The sequence below is a fragment of the Perognathus longimembris genome, chromosome 1 (genome assembly GCF_023159225.1).
Source record: "Perognathus longimembris pacificus isolate PPM17 chromosome 1, ASM2315922v1, whole genome shotgun sequence".
NCBI classification, from domain to species: Eukaryota; Metazoa; Chordata; class Mammalia; order Rodentia; family Heteromyidae; genus Perognathus; species Perognathus longimembris.
Genome location: NC_063161.1, coordinates 109,042,578 through 109,055,750, shown reverse-complemented (window position 1 = coordinate 109,055,750; position 13,173 = coordinate 109,042,578). Strand labels below are relative to the sequence as shown.

At 41.2% G+C, this 13,173-nt stretch overlaps 1 protein-coding gene across 1 annotated transcript in view; it reads right to left on the bottom strand.

Moving 5' to 3' along the window:
- Il33 (interleukin 33) overlaps positions 1-2,370 on the bottom strand; it is a 35,771-nt gene extending 33,401 nt beyond the window's left edge. The window contains exon 1 of the mRNA XM_048346834.1: positions 2,312-2,370. The gene's annotated coding sequence lies outside the window, so the exon portion shown is untranslated. The remainder of the gene's footprint in view (positions 1-2,311) is intronic.
- Between the last annotated feature and the right edge of the window lie 10,803 nt (positions 2,371-13,173).

Genomic DNA, 13,173 nt, shown 5'->3' with positions numbered 1-13,173 from the left:
GCTAGTCAATAGGTGTGTTTGCCGCTAAAAATCTGTGCTTATTACTATAATGCTATATTGAACTCTTTAAAAACTATAAAGCAACAACAAAACCTTTATAAGTATAGCATAATCTACCAATAATAACAATAACAGCATACTCCAGGCATTTGTGGCAGAGACAAACTGCCCCCTGCTTATATCTCTTCTCATAATAAGTGTTGCCCATCCTCTCAGAAGTTCCTTTTGTGGGTGGGGAGATGGTTCAGTGGTATTGGGCTTTACCTAACATGCTCAGCGCCCCGTGTTCAATCCTCACTGTATATGTGTGGAAGATTGTTATTTTGCATCCAGTTAGCAACATGAGAGAACTGCTGGGGACTGGGGGAGGAATGAAATAACGAGAGATTTTAAAGTAATTTCCCAGAGTCCTCAGCCAGCTATCTTTTGCATTGTCCAGAGGAATTAAAAGTTTCCTTCTCCTGCTCAATGAGTCTATTTTTGCTTTTAATGTTTCTAAATGTCCATCTCACAAGTTGGTTTACAAAGAAAGGAGATTCTGACCCTCTTCAGTCACAGTGTTTGCCAAAATTTAAACTGTTGAATAAAGATACATTGAAGTTGGCCCAATCACATTTACATTCCCAAACATACACAAACAAGAGCAACAATAATAACACCAAAATTATTATGCTATCAAACTATCATGCTATCAGACATACAGGCAAAAATATTCCTAGAAATACATTATTTTTTTTCTCCCAATGCTTCCCACCCCTACAGTACTGTCAGGTGAATTCTTTGACTGGAATCACAATTGAAACTTACACCTTCCTAGAAGTTCCTTGCAAGCAAGCTCTTTTGCTTTAATCCTTAGCAAACCCTGGTGAGAAGTGGTAGCTCCCACTTTTAATAGTTCTTATTTTCAGACATGACTATTTAAACCCATAAGTTAAGGTTTGCCTCATATTTTTTAATCTCTCAATGGCAAAAAGAGAGTTACATTCTAACTGTAAATGTTAGGGGTTAAACAGTGATCCAAATAAATAAGCATTAAGATTGCTGAGGAAATCAGTGCAGAAGTCACTAAAGTTGGGCAGGAGTCCAAGAAAAAAGACACAAGTGCAGAAAATGTGAAATTTGAGCTGAGAAGAGGGATGCTCATACCGGCATCTTAACTGTTTAAGGAAACCCCCAGCTACACAATGTAAGCCAAGGCTTGTTAACTTTGAGAAATAGAAGATTCTGTAGTTTTTCTAAACAGAGTTGTGTACCTTCTAAAGGAAATCTAGAATGTGGTAGCCTACAATGATGGTTCAAACTGAAGATGCACAGGGCAGTGGAACACATATGAGTAGCATTGTAGCCCTGGAAACTCCATTCTTGGTTCTGGCTTCTGTGCAACCCCAGACATACATCTGCATTTTTGACTATTTTCTTTACTAAGATAGTCTGGAAGCCTAAACCCATCTAGGGAAAGATATGGCAGAGAAAAATGTGAGAAATTCCCAGGAAGCAAACTATAAAGAACAACAAGAAGAAGAAACACCATTTAAAAGACTCTTCAGGGGGAAGACAGCAGGATGGAGGTGGGGGGAAGAGAAAAGAGACAATGATGGAGATGAATATGATTGAAGCATTATTTTATATATGTATGAAAATAGCATAGTAAAACCTACTACTAAATACTTAAAAGGTAGGATTTCTATTTCTGCAATACAATTTCTATTTTTTAGTGTGTGGATACTAAGAAAGTAATATAAATGGTATATTTGTTCACAGTACACTTATGTGTAAGCATCTCTTAACAGTTTTTAGTAGACAAATTTGATCAGCATATGTTATATATACTATAGATATGTAAATATCATGATGAAACAATTTATGCTAGTAAAATATTTTTAACAAAGAAAATAGCAAACCTGATGAGCTTTTGAATTTACCCATTTAGGTTAATTCCTTTTCTCCTTACAAAGGGTTTGTTTCTTGGTTCTTCTATTATCATCCTTTAGCTGAAAATCACTTGTAAAATTGCTAATAGGTTTGTCTTCAGAAGGCATAAAAGTATAATGTAGTATCAACTTGCTTTATAGAGTTTCATTGGTGAGGAAAGAGAACATTTACAAATGACAGTCTATTTAGGCAATTTCTTATTAATTTTACAAATCACTCCAAGGAAAGCATAATGGACTATATAAGTTAGTAGCAACTTTTACTATTATTTGCAATAATAATTTATTCTGAAGAAATGATAAAACAGTTCTCTTTGATTTTCAAGATATTCATCACAAAAATTTGACTAAAAATCTCACATTTTTTGTTTCATTCTTACCTTATAATCTTGTCTTGATCTTTCTCCAAACCAGTTACACACTCTCTGTTCTGGAGGCAAGCTTGCTCTTTTTATTACCAGAGTTTGGCAGAGAACCAAATGGCTTTAGAAGGGAGTGCTGGGCGGGTGAGATTTAAGTAACATGTACTTCCTTCCAACGAGCCAAAAACATTATAATCCTGTTAAACTTAAGATTCATGATTTTTCTTCCTTCTTCTTTGCCTTTGTTAGAAAAGGCATTTGTGTGTAGCCCAAAGAAAAGACCATGGGAGGACATAACAAGAAAGCTGTCTGTGAGAAGACCAAAGACCTAGCCCACAACAATCTGCTGGCACCTTGATTTTGATAGTTACTGCAAAGAATGGTGAGACAATAAATTTCTACTGTTTAAGCCAAAAAAAAAAAAAGGGAAGGAAATAAAAGAAAAGAAACTAGGGTTGGGCTCTGGATCTGTGATTCTAACTACTCCAGAAGCTGAGATCTGAAGATTGCAGTTAAAATCTAGCCTGGACACAATTGTCCAGGAGATTCTTATTTCCATTTTACACCAATAGGCCAGAAGTAGAGGTATAGCTCAAGTGGTATAACATCAGCCTGGAGTGAAAAAGCTGAGAGACAATGGCAAGTATTGGCACAAGAAAAAGGAAAGAAAGAGAGAGAGAGAGGGAGAGAGACAGAGAGGGAGAGAGAGAGAGAGAGGGAGGGAGGGAAAGGAAGGAAAAAAAGAGAAAGAAAGAAAAAGAAAGAAAGAAAAAGAAAATTGGGAAATCTTTGTTAGAGATTTATTCTTGAGAATAGGTAGGTACAGAGAATAGAGCTTTGTCTCATGTTTTCTCTCCCTTATTCAAGATGACTATAGTTCATTCTGAGAGATCACAGAGTTAATGTTTAATTTTATTCCCCACCTCTATGCAACTAACTTCACTGTTTCCTGTAACAAGAAGCAGAGAGCTGCTATGGGTCCAAGCTTTAGAACTGTGAAGTGTGCTGATAAGAATGTTTCATGTAAATATCTGACAGAGAGGTTAAGTGCTTTCTCTTGATTCTCATCTTTGGTGCCTGGAAAGATAATCTGGAGACCACACTAATTCAGAAATAGGAAGTGCTTGGTGTCAGAAACCTTATCTTTTTTACAATTGGATCTCAGACACCTCTAGGTCAGAAAGAATGTCATGTCTCTGGCCATTTTATCTGGCTCAATAGTCATAGTTCTTAAACTTTTCTTTTCTTTTGTTGTTTGTTTTGTTTTTTTTGCCAGTCCTGGGGCTTGGATTCAGGGCCTAAGCACTGTCCCTGGCTTCTTTTTGCTCAAGGCTAGCACTCTACCACTTGAGACACAGCACCACTTCCGGCTTTTTCTGTTTATGTAGTACTGAGGAATCGAACCCAGGACTTCATGCATGCAAGGAAAGCACTCTACCACTAAGCCATATTCCCATTCTCAAACTTTCCTAAAAGCAGAAAGCTTTTTTTTTTTTTTTTTTTTTTTTTGGCTGCTGGTCCTGGGGCTTCAACTCAGGGCCTGGATGCTGTCTCTGACCTTTTTGTGTTTAAGGCTATTAGTCTGCTACTTTGAGCCACAGCACTGTTTCCTGCCTTTTTGTAGCTAATTGGATGTAAGAGTCTCATGGACCTTCCTATCCCAGCTGGTTTTGAATAAAAAGCCTCAGATCTCAGCCTCCTAAGTAGTTAGTATTACAGGTATGAGACTCTGATGCCCATCTCTCTTATATTTCATATTTCTCTCCTTCCTTTTTCTTTTCCTTATTCTTTTCTTTTCTCTCCCTCCCTCCCTCCCTTCTCCCTGCCCTGCCCTGCCCTGCCTGCCCTTCCCTCTCTTCCTTTTCACTAGGACTGGAGCTTGAACTCATGGTCTGGGTTCTGTCCCTTAGCTTTTACATCCAAGGTTGGCACCCTACAACTTGAGCCACAGCACTGCTTTTGGCTTTTTTTGTTGTTTTGGGGTTTTTTGGTGGTCGTGGGGCTTGAACTCTGGGCCTGCACACTATCCCTGAGCACTCCAGCTCAAGGCTAGCACTCTATTACTTGAGCCACAGCTCAAGTACTTTTGGCTTTTTTTGCTGGTTGGTTGGAGATAAGTGTCTCTTGGACTTTCCTTCCGAGTCTGTCTTCAAAGCGAGCTTCTCAAATCTCTTGAGTAGGTAGGATTACAGGTGTAAGCCACAAGTTAGTTCCTGGCCAGACAGCTTTTCTTGGGTTATGTCTTACCAAAAATTCATAAATGTCAACATATAGTGTTGTGCCAAGTCGCGAAACCACCACCAAGAAGACCACCGAGACTCCGACATTCCGAAATGCAAAAGCAAGGCAAGGCTTTATTTAAGCGAGCTGCAACTCGGGCCTCGTCCTACCCACCGACACAGTAGAGGTTAGGAGGGAGCCTCGAGCTGTGATTACACAGGGCCTATAAAGGCAAAGAACAAGGTTACAACAATCAGGTGTTCAAGCAAGCAAGATTAGGACACAGGTACAAATCTGATTGGCTCAGGGCTCAAGGCACTCTGGGGCAGTCAGAGTTAAGCATTCCCAGCGGTTAGAGTTCTAGACTGACTGGGCCCTAATGGGCTTATCCTGGGTCTGCTCACAGGGCCTGCTTATCTCAGGTTCACATGGTAAAGTGGGGCCTGACTTCAAAGTCTGGCACTTCATTTCCCCTTTTTCTTTTTGGTACCTTGAGCCAATCATGGCTCCATTCTGTCCATTTCAATGGCTTGCATGTCTAGGGGATGATATAGAGGTAAGGCATGGGCCAGTAGGGCCCAATGTAGTAACCAAAGGGCCTGTCACCATTTCTCACAAGTACAGTCTCTGTACCTCTGTTTTGCATGCCTCTAGTTTATCCTGCCTCATCTTCCCCAAAACAACCCTGGTCCCTCGATTTTAAAGGGGGGCTGATGGGTGAAGATCATCCATCTTCTGTAACTTCTTCAGGCTGACTCAGGGGTGTTGACCTTACCTAGCCAGGAACCTATAACCTTAGTCTTACTTCACCAAGGGACTGCAGGATTACTGCAAACTGAAAATTAACTTTCAGCTATACAGACTTACCATTAGCTGTATAGTGTTTAGTATCCAAATGTAAGCAACAAAATATATAAACTTCTCAGCTGTGCTCTAAGGGTCTGGTGGCTATACCCGTATTCCTGAGCAAGCCCAAAACTACCTAAAATAAGGGGGTCACCTCACTTTGGAGTGAGCTGCCAAAATAACATCAACATTAGCCTGGGTAGCAGGGAAAGAAGGCAAAAAGAAAATTATAACAATATTCAGTCTTAACTTTATTTTCTTGAGGCGAAGGTGAAGCGTCTGAGTCGGGTGCTTGGAGACCTCCCATGTTCCATCACGGTAGTCATCGTCCAGGGCAAAGGGGTCAGCTGGCCTGGCGTGGAAGCAATGAACCCAAGTGGCGATGCCCTCTAGGGTCCCTTCCACCGTGGTTCTAAGGATTTGGGGTTATGCCTTCGGACGAACACCCAGTCCCCTGGTCTGAACAAATGGGGGGTAAGGACAGAAGCAGAATCATATAATGCCTTAAGTTGGGGTCACATATTCTTGTGCATGAGCTGCAATCGAGTTTACACAAAAATTCAGCATCATCCAAATCAGCAAGCAATTAGTTAAGGTCTCTTTTAGAGTTCGATTCATTCTCTCTACCTGTCCTGAACTCTGGGGTCTATAAGCACAATGCAATTTCCAATCCTTCCCCAGTGCGGCGGCTATTCCCTGACTTACTTTTGAGACGAAGGCCAGTCCGTTGTCCGACCCAGTGGTGGATGGGAAGCCATACCTGGGTAGGTCCGACCCAGTGGTGGATGGGAAGCCATACCTGGGTAGGATTTCTTCCAGGATCTTTTTAGCCACTACATTCACAGTCTCATGCTTTGTTGGATAGGCTTCAACCCATCCTGAAAAGGTGTCTACAAAAACTAGCAAATATTTGTAATTTCTGTGAAGTCTACTTCCCAATAGACGCCTGGCCTATTCCCACAGAGGCGAGCTCCTGTAGTAATCTGTTGATTGGGGGCATTGGCAAGCTGACAGGCCTTGCAATTTTAAACAATATCTTCAATAAGTTGATCTCCTTGTCTAATTTTCACTTTGGAGTGTCAGAGCAAGTCCTGCATTTTTCGGGTTCCCATGTGAGAAGCTCAGTGGATTCTCTTAAGGATCCCCTTACCCAGCCCTTGTGGCAGGATAAGTTTCCCTTCACAAGTTTTCCACCAGTCATTGTTTCCTTCTCTGTCCATGGGTTTTGTGGGCCATGGGAATTTTCTTTATCCACTCCAAGCCTTCTTGGGAATACTGCGTCACAGGAGGCAAAGCTCATGGCCCTGGGTCTACTAAAGTCTGTTCCCAGGAACTCTGACTTGTCTGGCTGATTTAGGCACAGGGATTTTCAGCACAAGTCTACGTGCATCTGACAGCCAACGCTTGCTCTCTTTTAATATGAAGCCCAGATGGGTGACTTCAGGTTTACAAATTTGTGCCTCTTAACATTCTAGTTTGTAAAAGCTTTTTCCTGACTGGTTGGGGAACTGATCTCCAATGACTTAAAAAGTTACCTTTGCAGGCCTTTAACAGATCTCAATAAGGACACAATCTCAGGTCTACAAGCTTTCTTTCCTGAACAGATGTATCAGCTTAAAATTCTCACTGCCAGTCGGGGCTTTGAGTAAATGCGGGGGGTTGAGATTTTAATCTATCCTCTCATTTGACAAACTTACCCTTACTAACCACTGTCACAGATGACTGGCAAGTTCCTGCCCAGTAGACAGACATGGGCATTAGAAAGGCATGCTTACAAACTATTATTCTAGGACTTCCCGGCTTTGATTAACTTGTGAAAGGCCAAACAGGAGTGACTCTAGGATCTGACACCATCTCTGCCATCCAAGCAGCAGCTTACTGCCTCTGGATGCTCCATCACTTTTGTCCCAGGAGGAGTGACTTTCCATTGGACTTGGACTCAGGGCCTGAGTGCTGTCCCCCAGCTCTCCAGCTCAAGACTAGCACCCTACCACTTTGAGCACCACACAACTCCGTTCCCAGCACTCTGCTGGCAGCTTAGAGACAAGTCTCTCACAGGGACCTTTCTCTGCTCGGGCTGGCTTCGCAGATTTCATATCAATGAGCCTTACAAGAGGCTACTTTACTCCAATTAGAAGCAACAAGGTGGTCCACACAGAAGTAGTTTTTAAGCATGCTCTTACCTGGAACTTATTAAGGGCCAGTATTAGATCTTGACAAACTTGTAGGAATCACCTGTGCTTCTCTGTGGGCCTGCTGGAAACTTACAAAAAACCTACAAAGAAGCTGGAATGGCAATTAAACATTTTGGTAGCCATGATTCTCCTTTTCTCACTTTGCAATAATTATTTAGGACAATTTTACTTCCAAATTTCTTATCTAGAAATGTATTCTTGATTTCCAAAGCCTTTTTTTTTTTCTTCAGTCCCAGTTACTGCATGGCGTGAAGACCTTTGAATTTTTCCTTAATGCAAGAACTACAATTAGAAATACTTATCCATTCAGCTTTCCAATATATTAGTGAGAAACACTGGCCCATTTTGCCATTTCTTCCTACATACATAGTGTTAATGAGTTTACTTCTATCCCCATTAGTTTAATATATATCCTTTTAAATCCAAATTTCTGACACTTAGCTGATTTTTTTAAATTTTAATTAAAGAACCCTGAGAAATCCTTTTTTAACTCTAGTTCCTCTTTAAAACAATGCAATAATACCTTTAAAGCATTTGGTAATGCCCAAACTTGATGACCATTTGAATTTAAACTTAAACTTAGTTTTGCATCATACTGCAGTCTTGAACATGTTCACACTCACACATGCACACACACATACATTTTCAAAAGATCTTGAAGTGCGCTGAATAAGCATCGGCCGTACATTTTAAGACAAAAACCTTTAACAAATGATTTTAGCATTCTCCAGCCTCATTTTCCAGGGCTTGATAGTTTTAGTAAAACATTTTTAGTCTTAGTAAAACATTTTAGCACACCAAACAATTTTCTGCTTAAGAAGGCTGGGTGGGGGTCCCCCTAGAGTTCTTTTTTGCGGACACTCTCACTGATTGACTGATTGTGGGCTGTCACCTCTACATCTTTCCAGTGAGCTAAAGTCAAGTCCAGGGGAGTGGAAGGAACGTTCCCCATCATCTGTTTGTCAGTCAGGCACAGCGCAAGAAAGAAACACACAAAAATAATCACAGGCACAAAGACCAGACAACACTTACAGACAGACTTAGGGAGCCGTGGCTTACAGGTTCGACTGTGTCTCTCCTGCCCCTGTGAGGGGGCAGACCACACAGTCTCACTGTGTCTCTCCTGCCCCTGTGAGGGGGCAGACCACACAGTCTCACTGTGTCTCTCCTGCCCCTGTGAGGGGGCAGACCACACAGTCTTGAGGCTCTCTCTCTCCCATTCCTGTGTAGGAGCGGACCAGACAACCCTGAATATAGAGTGGACAGGACGGGCGCCCGTTAGAAGGGCCTCCCGGTCCAGTCCTTCAGGTTCAGGGTGGTAGTGGGAAGCCTGAGTCCCCTGTGGAGGGCTTGAGGTGTCCCCCAGGTTAGGAGGGAGCCTGGAGCTGCTATTACACAGGGCCTATAAAGGCAACAAACAAAGTTACAACAATCAGGTGTTCAAGCAAGCAAGATTAGGACACAGGTACAAATCTGATTGGCTCAGGGCTCAAGGCACTCTGGGGCAGTCAGAGTTAAGCATTCCCAGCGGTTAGAGTTCTAGACTGACTGGGCCCTAATGGGCTTATCCTGGGTCTGCTCACAGGGCCTGCTTATCTCAGGTTCACGTGGTAAAGTGGGGTTCACGTGGTAAAGTGGGGCCTGACTTCAAAGTCTGGCACTTCAATAGATGTGGGGGAAGATTTCTATTGCTTCAAATTCCCCAGTCATGAGAGGCCTCAAGACTACAGTTCTGTTGTAGAGATTGAAAAAGATTATGAATCTACATGAATGTTCTGTAAAGTTTCATAAGTGAGCAAGTAGATATTCTCAGAGATAGCCCTCAATATTCCTTTCCCAGAAAATTTATGACAAGTACCTATCACAAGTCAGAAAAAAGACATTGATAGCACCAAAAGGCCCCTTTTGTGGAGATTTGCTGAACTGAGAAGGTTGAGAAGCCAAGCTTTGTAGTCAATTACAGGTACAACTTTGCCTGTGATCATTCTTCTGTTTGATTACCAGTGAGTTCCACCCTAGTGTAAATAGTGATTTATAAAGTTTTCAAATTTCCTCATTTTAAATAATGTAAGATTATTTGGTATCAGTTATTTACAGTATTTGGAGAGTGGTTTGGGGGCTGTTTTGAAGTATGTGCTAGACTACCTGACAGAATCAGTAGTTCTGTTATCTTAGATTGTCATCCCAGAAGTGTGTCTCTCAACAGCTCATAATTTCTTCTACCTCCTAAAAACAGGATACAGAGTGTTGCTTTTTCTATTGTTGCCATTAGAAATTATTACAAACATAATGGCTTCACAACACAAATTTATAATAGTACATTCCTGAAAACACTAAATTCCACACCTGTCTTATCAGACAAGGTCACAATCTAGGCAAGATAATCTCCTTCCTGTGGTCAAGAATCATAAAGAAAGGGGCTGGGAATATGGCCTAGTGGCAAGAGTGCTTGCCTCCTACACATGAAGCTCTGGTTCGATTCCCCAGCACCACATATGTGGAAAACGGCCAGAAGGGGCGCTGTGGCGCAGGTGGTAGAGTGCTAGCCTTGAGCGGGAAGAAGCCAGGGACCGTGCTCAGGCCCTGAGTCCAAGGCCCAGGACTGGCCAAAAAAAAAAGAATCATAAAGAAAGAACAGAGGCTAGACTCCTAGAACACGGTTGTGGAAACTTCCTATCAGGCAGAAGTTATGCATCAATACAAGGAATCTGTCAATTACAGAGACCTGTTAAGGGAGAAAATTAGGAGAGAAAAGTACCAACGCCTCTCATTTGCTATGTTCCAAGTGACTGCCTCTTCAGCTGGAGTTCCAAGTTGAGAAGATAGAATGTAGAACAAACTTACACCTAGAGCAAAGCCAAAGAGACACAGGTGTTGCCTATCCTCACCCTTGCACAATATAGAAATAGATATTTACTGTAATACTCTGAGCGTGTGGCTTACACAGCATCACACAGTGAATGCTTAACAATTCCCAAAATTTTACCTGAGGGAAACTTCTTCCAGTAGGGAAGATCATAAAGCCAACCTCTCTGGGCACAAAAGTAATTGGAGAGATGTAGAATGAGCCTGGAGGAGCACACAGAAGGCATCCAAAGCAAAAGCCAAAAGCTTATTTCTGCTTTTTTTTTCTTATACCAGTCCTTGGGCTTGAACACTGGGTCTGGGTACTGTCCCTGAGCTTTTCTGTTTAAGTGCTCTAGTGCTCTACCACTTGAGCCATAGTCCCACTTTTGGCTTTTTGGTGGTTACTTGGAGATCAGAGTTTCACAGCCTTTCCTTCACTTTTCTTTAAGGGTATTGCCCTCAATAGTCATGTCACTCTGAAGGTCAGAAATCCAAATTGTATTCTTATTGTTTGCATGGCATATATTTTTTAATTAGTTACTTTCCGAATATTTTTAAAGAATATCTCTGTATTTAGCATATTGCTGACTTTGCACTTTAAAAAATCCATCTTGATGAGGAATGGAGATAACTTTCTCACAGTGCCAGCTTCCTATGTAGATCCCAGTTCTTCTGTATGCCTATATTGTACTCCCTGGGTTTAGCATATTAGAGCAAAGAGAACACAAGAACTAAGATAGTCAACAAAAACTTTATGATGAAAGTTGACTATGTCCAGAGGCATTCCTGTAGCCATGCTCAAAAGCAGGCCTGTCAGTCCTGTTAACCATTCTAGCATGTGCTCCATAACTTTATGCTAAACATGCTAAAAATGTGTCATGTATCTTTCCTTCTTAAATTATGACATTAAACTGAGCACTCTCATGAATGTGTGTTCCCTAAAGTGCTCTCTTTGTTCAAGGAAGATTATATATTCCATAACTCCTATGATTTCCTTATCTGCTGCAGGCTCAGATCACAGCCTGTTTGAATCAACCTCCATTTAGAGCAGGGAGATCGGGGAATATAAGGTAATTGTTCCACACCCAGCTGTATGCTCTTGAACCAAATCATAGGTGTGCAAACACCTCCAGCCACCCATGCAAGAAAGTATGTTGTGCAGTCCTGGAATAATGAGAGCTTATGTGGTAGTTATTTATACATGAGTCTTGTGTCTAAAACCTGTAGTTGGAGCCTCTGAAAAGAATGGTAGATTCTGGAAAGATCAGGCACATGGAAATTCTCTGACTCTGCAAGTAAGAAAAAAAAAATCTAGCTGAAGGTGTGGCTTAAGTGGTATAGCATCTTCTGAGCAAGCACAGGCCCTTGTGTTCTAAACCCTGGTAACTGAGGCATCTTATGGGGAAAGAATGCCAGAAGAAAAGAACATGAAGGGAAGAGATCAATCGGAAAGTTTACAAAAATATTAAAAAAAATAACTGTATATTGGAAAATCTAAGTGAATAAGAGGATTAAATAAAAGCCCACTCAGAATATTCATTTAAATATCAAAATCTGACTAATAGAAAAATTTAATGCAGGGGCTGGGAATATGGCCTAGTGGTAAAGTGTCTCACATACATGAAGCCCTGGGTTCAATTCCTTAGCACCACATATATAGAAAAAGCCAGAAGTGGCGCTGTGGCTCTCAAGTGGTGGAGTGCTAGCCTTGAGCCAAAAGAAGCCAGGGACAGTACTCAGGCCCTGAGTTTAAACCCCAGGACTGGCCAAGAAAAGGAAGAAAATCTAATGCACATTCAGTCACACTGATACTTTTGTATATGTAAAGGAAAGAATCAGAGAGACCCTAGGTCTCTCTCATTGATAATATTTAAAGGTAGAAAATAGTACAACACACATGCATAGTTCAGGAAAAAGTCTTAAAATCTACCAGATCTATATCCAGCTAAGATGTCTTTCACTTTCAGGCTGGAAGAATGGTATTTATGATATTCAGAAGTTCAGATACATATAATAATTACTGGAGTATATTTATTGCATTAAAGTGCTGTCAAACATTAAACCATAATATTAAACTACAAGGCTTTTTCACTTATGGTGGTGCTCTATCACTTGAGCCATGCCTCTAGTTCCAACTTTTAGTTGATTAATTAGAGATGAGTCTCATGACTTTGGCTGCCTAGCCTGACTTCAAACTGTGATCCTCAGATCTCAGCCTCTTGAGTAGGTGGGATTATTGGTGTGAGCCACCTGCACCCAGCAGATTTTACCACTTTAATAGCTGAATCAGATTCTAACATATATTATATATATATGCATGTATATGTCCATTTTTTAATCCATTCATCATACAGTAGATCTTTACATTGTTTCCATTTATTAACGTTGTGAATTGTGAGTCAGTAAACATAGAGATGCAGTTTTTTGGGTTTTTTGTTGTTGTTGTTGTTAATTGTGGGGTTTGGGACTCAGGGCCTGTCCCTGGCTTCTTTTTGCTCAAGGCTAGCACTCTACCTCTTGAGCCACAGCTTCACTTCTGGCTTTTTCTGCTTGTGTGGTGTTGAGGAATCGAACCCAGGGTTTCATGCATACTAGGCAAGCACTCTACCACTAAGCCACATTCCCAGCCCTAGATATCTTTTTGACGGACCAATTTTACATCCTTTGTTTATATACTCAGTAGTAGAATTGATAGATAATATGGTAGTTCTATTTTTAATTAGTTGAGGAACTTCAGTACTGTTTTTCACAATAGCTTTACTAATTTACATC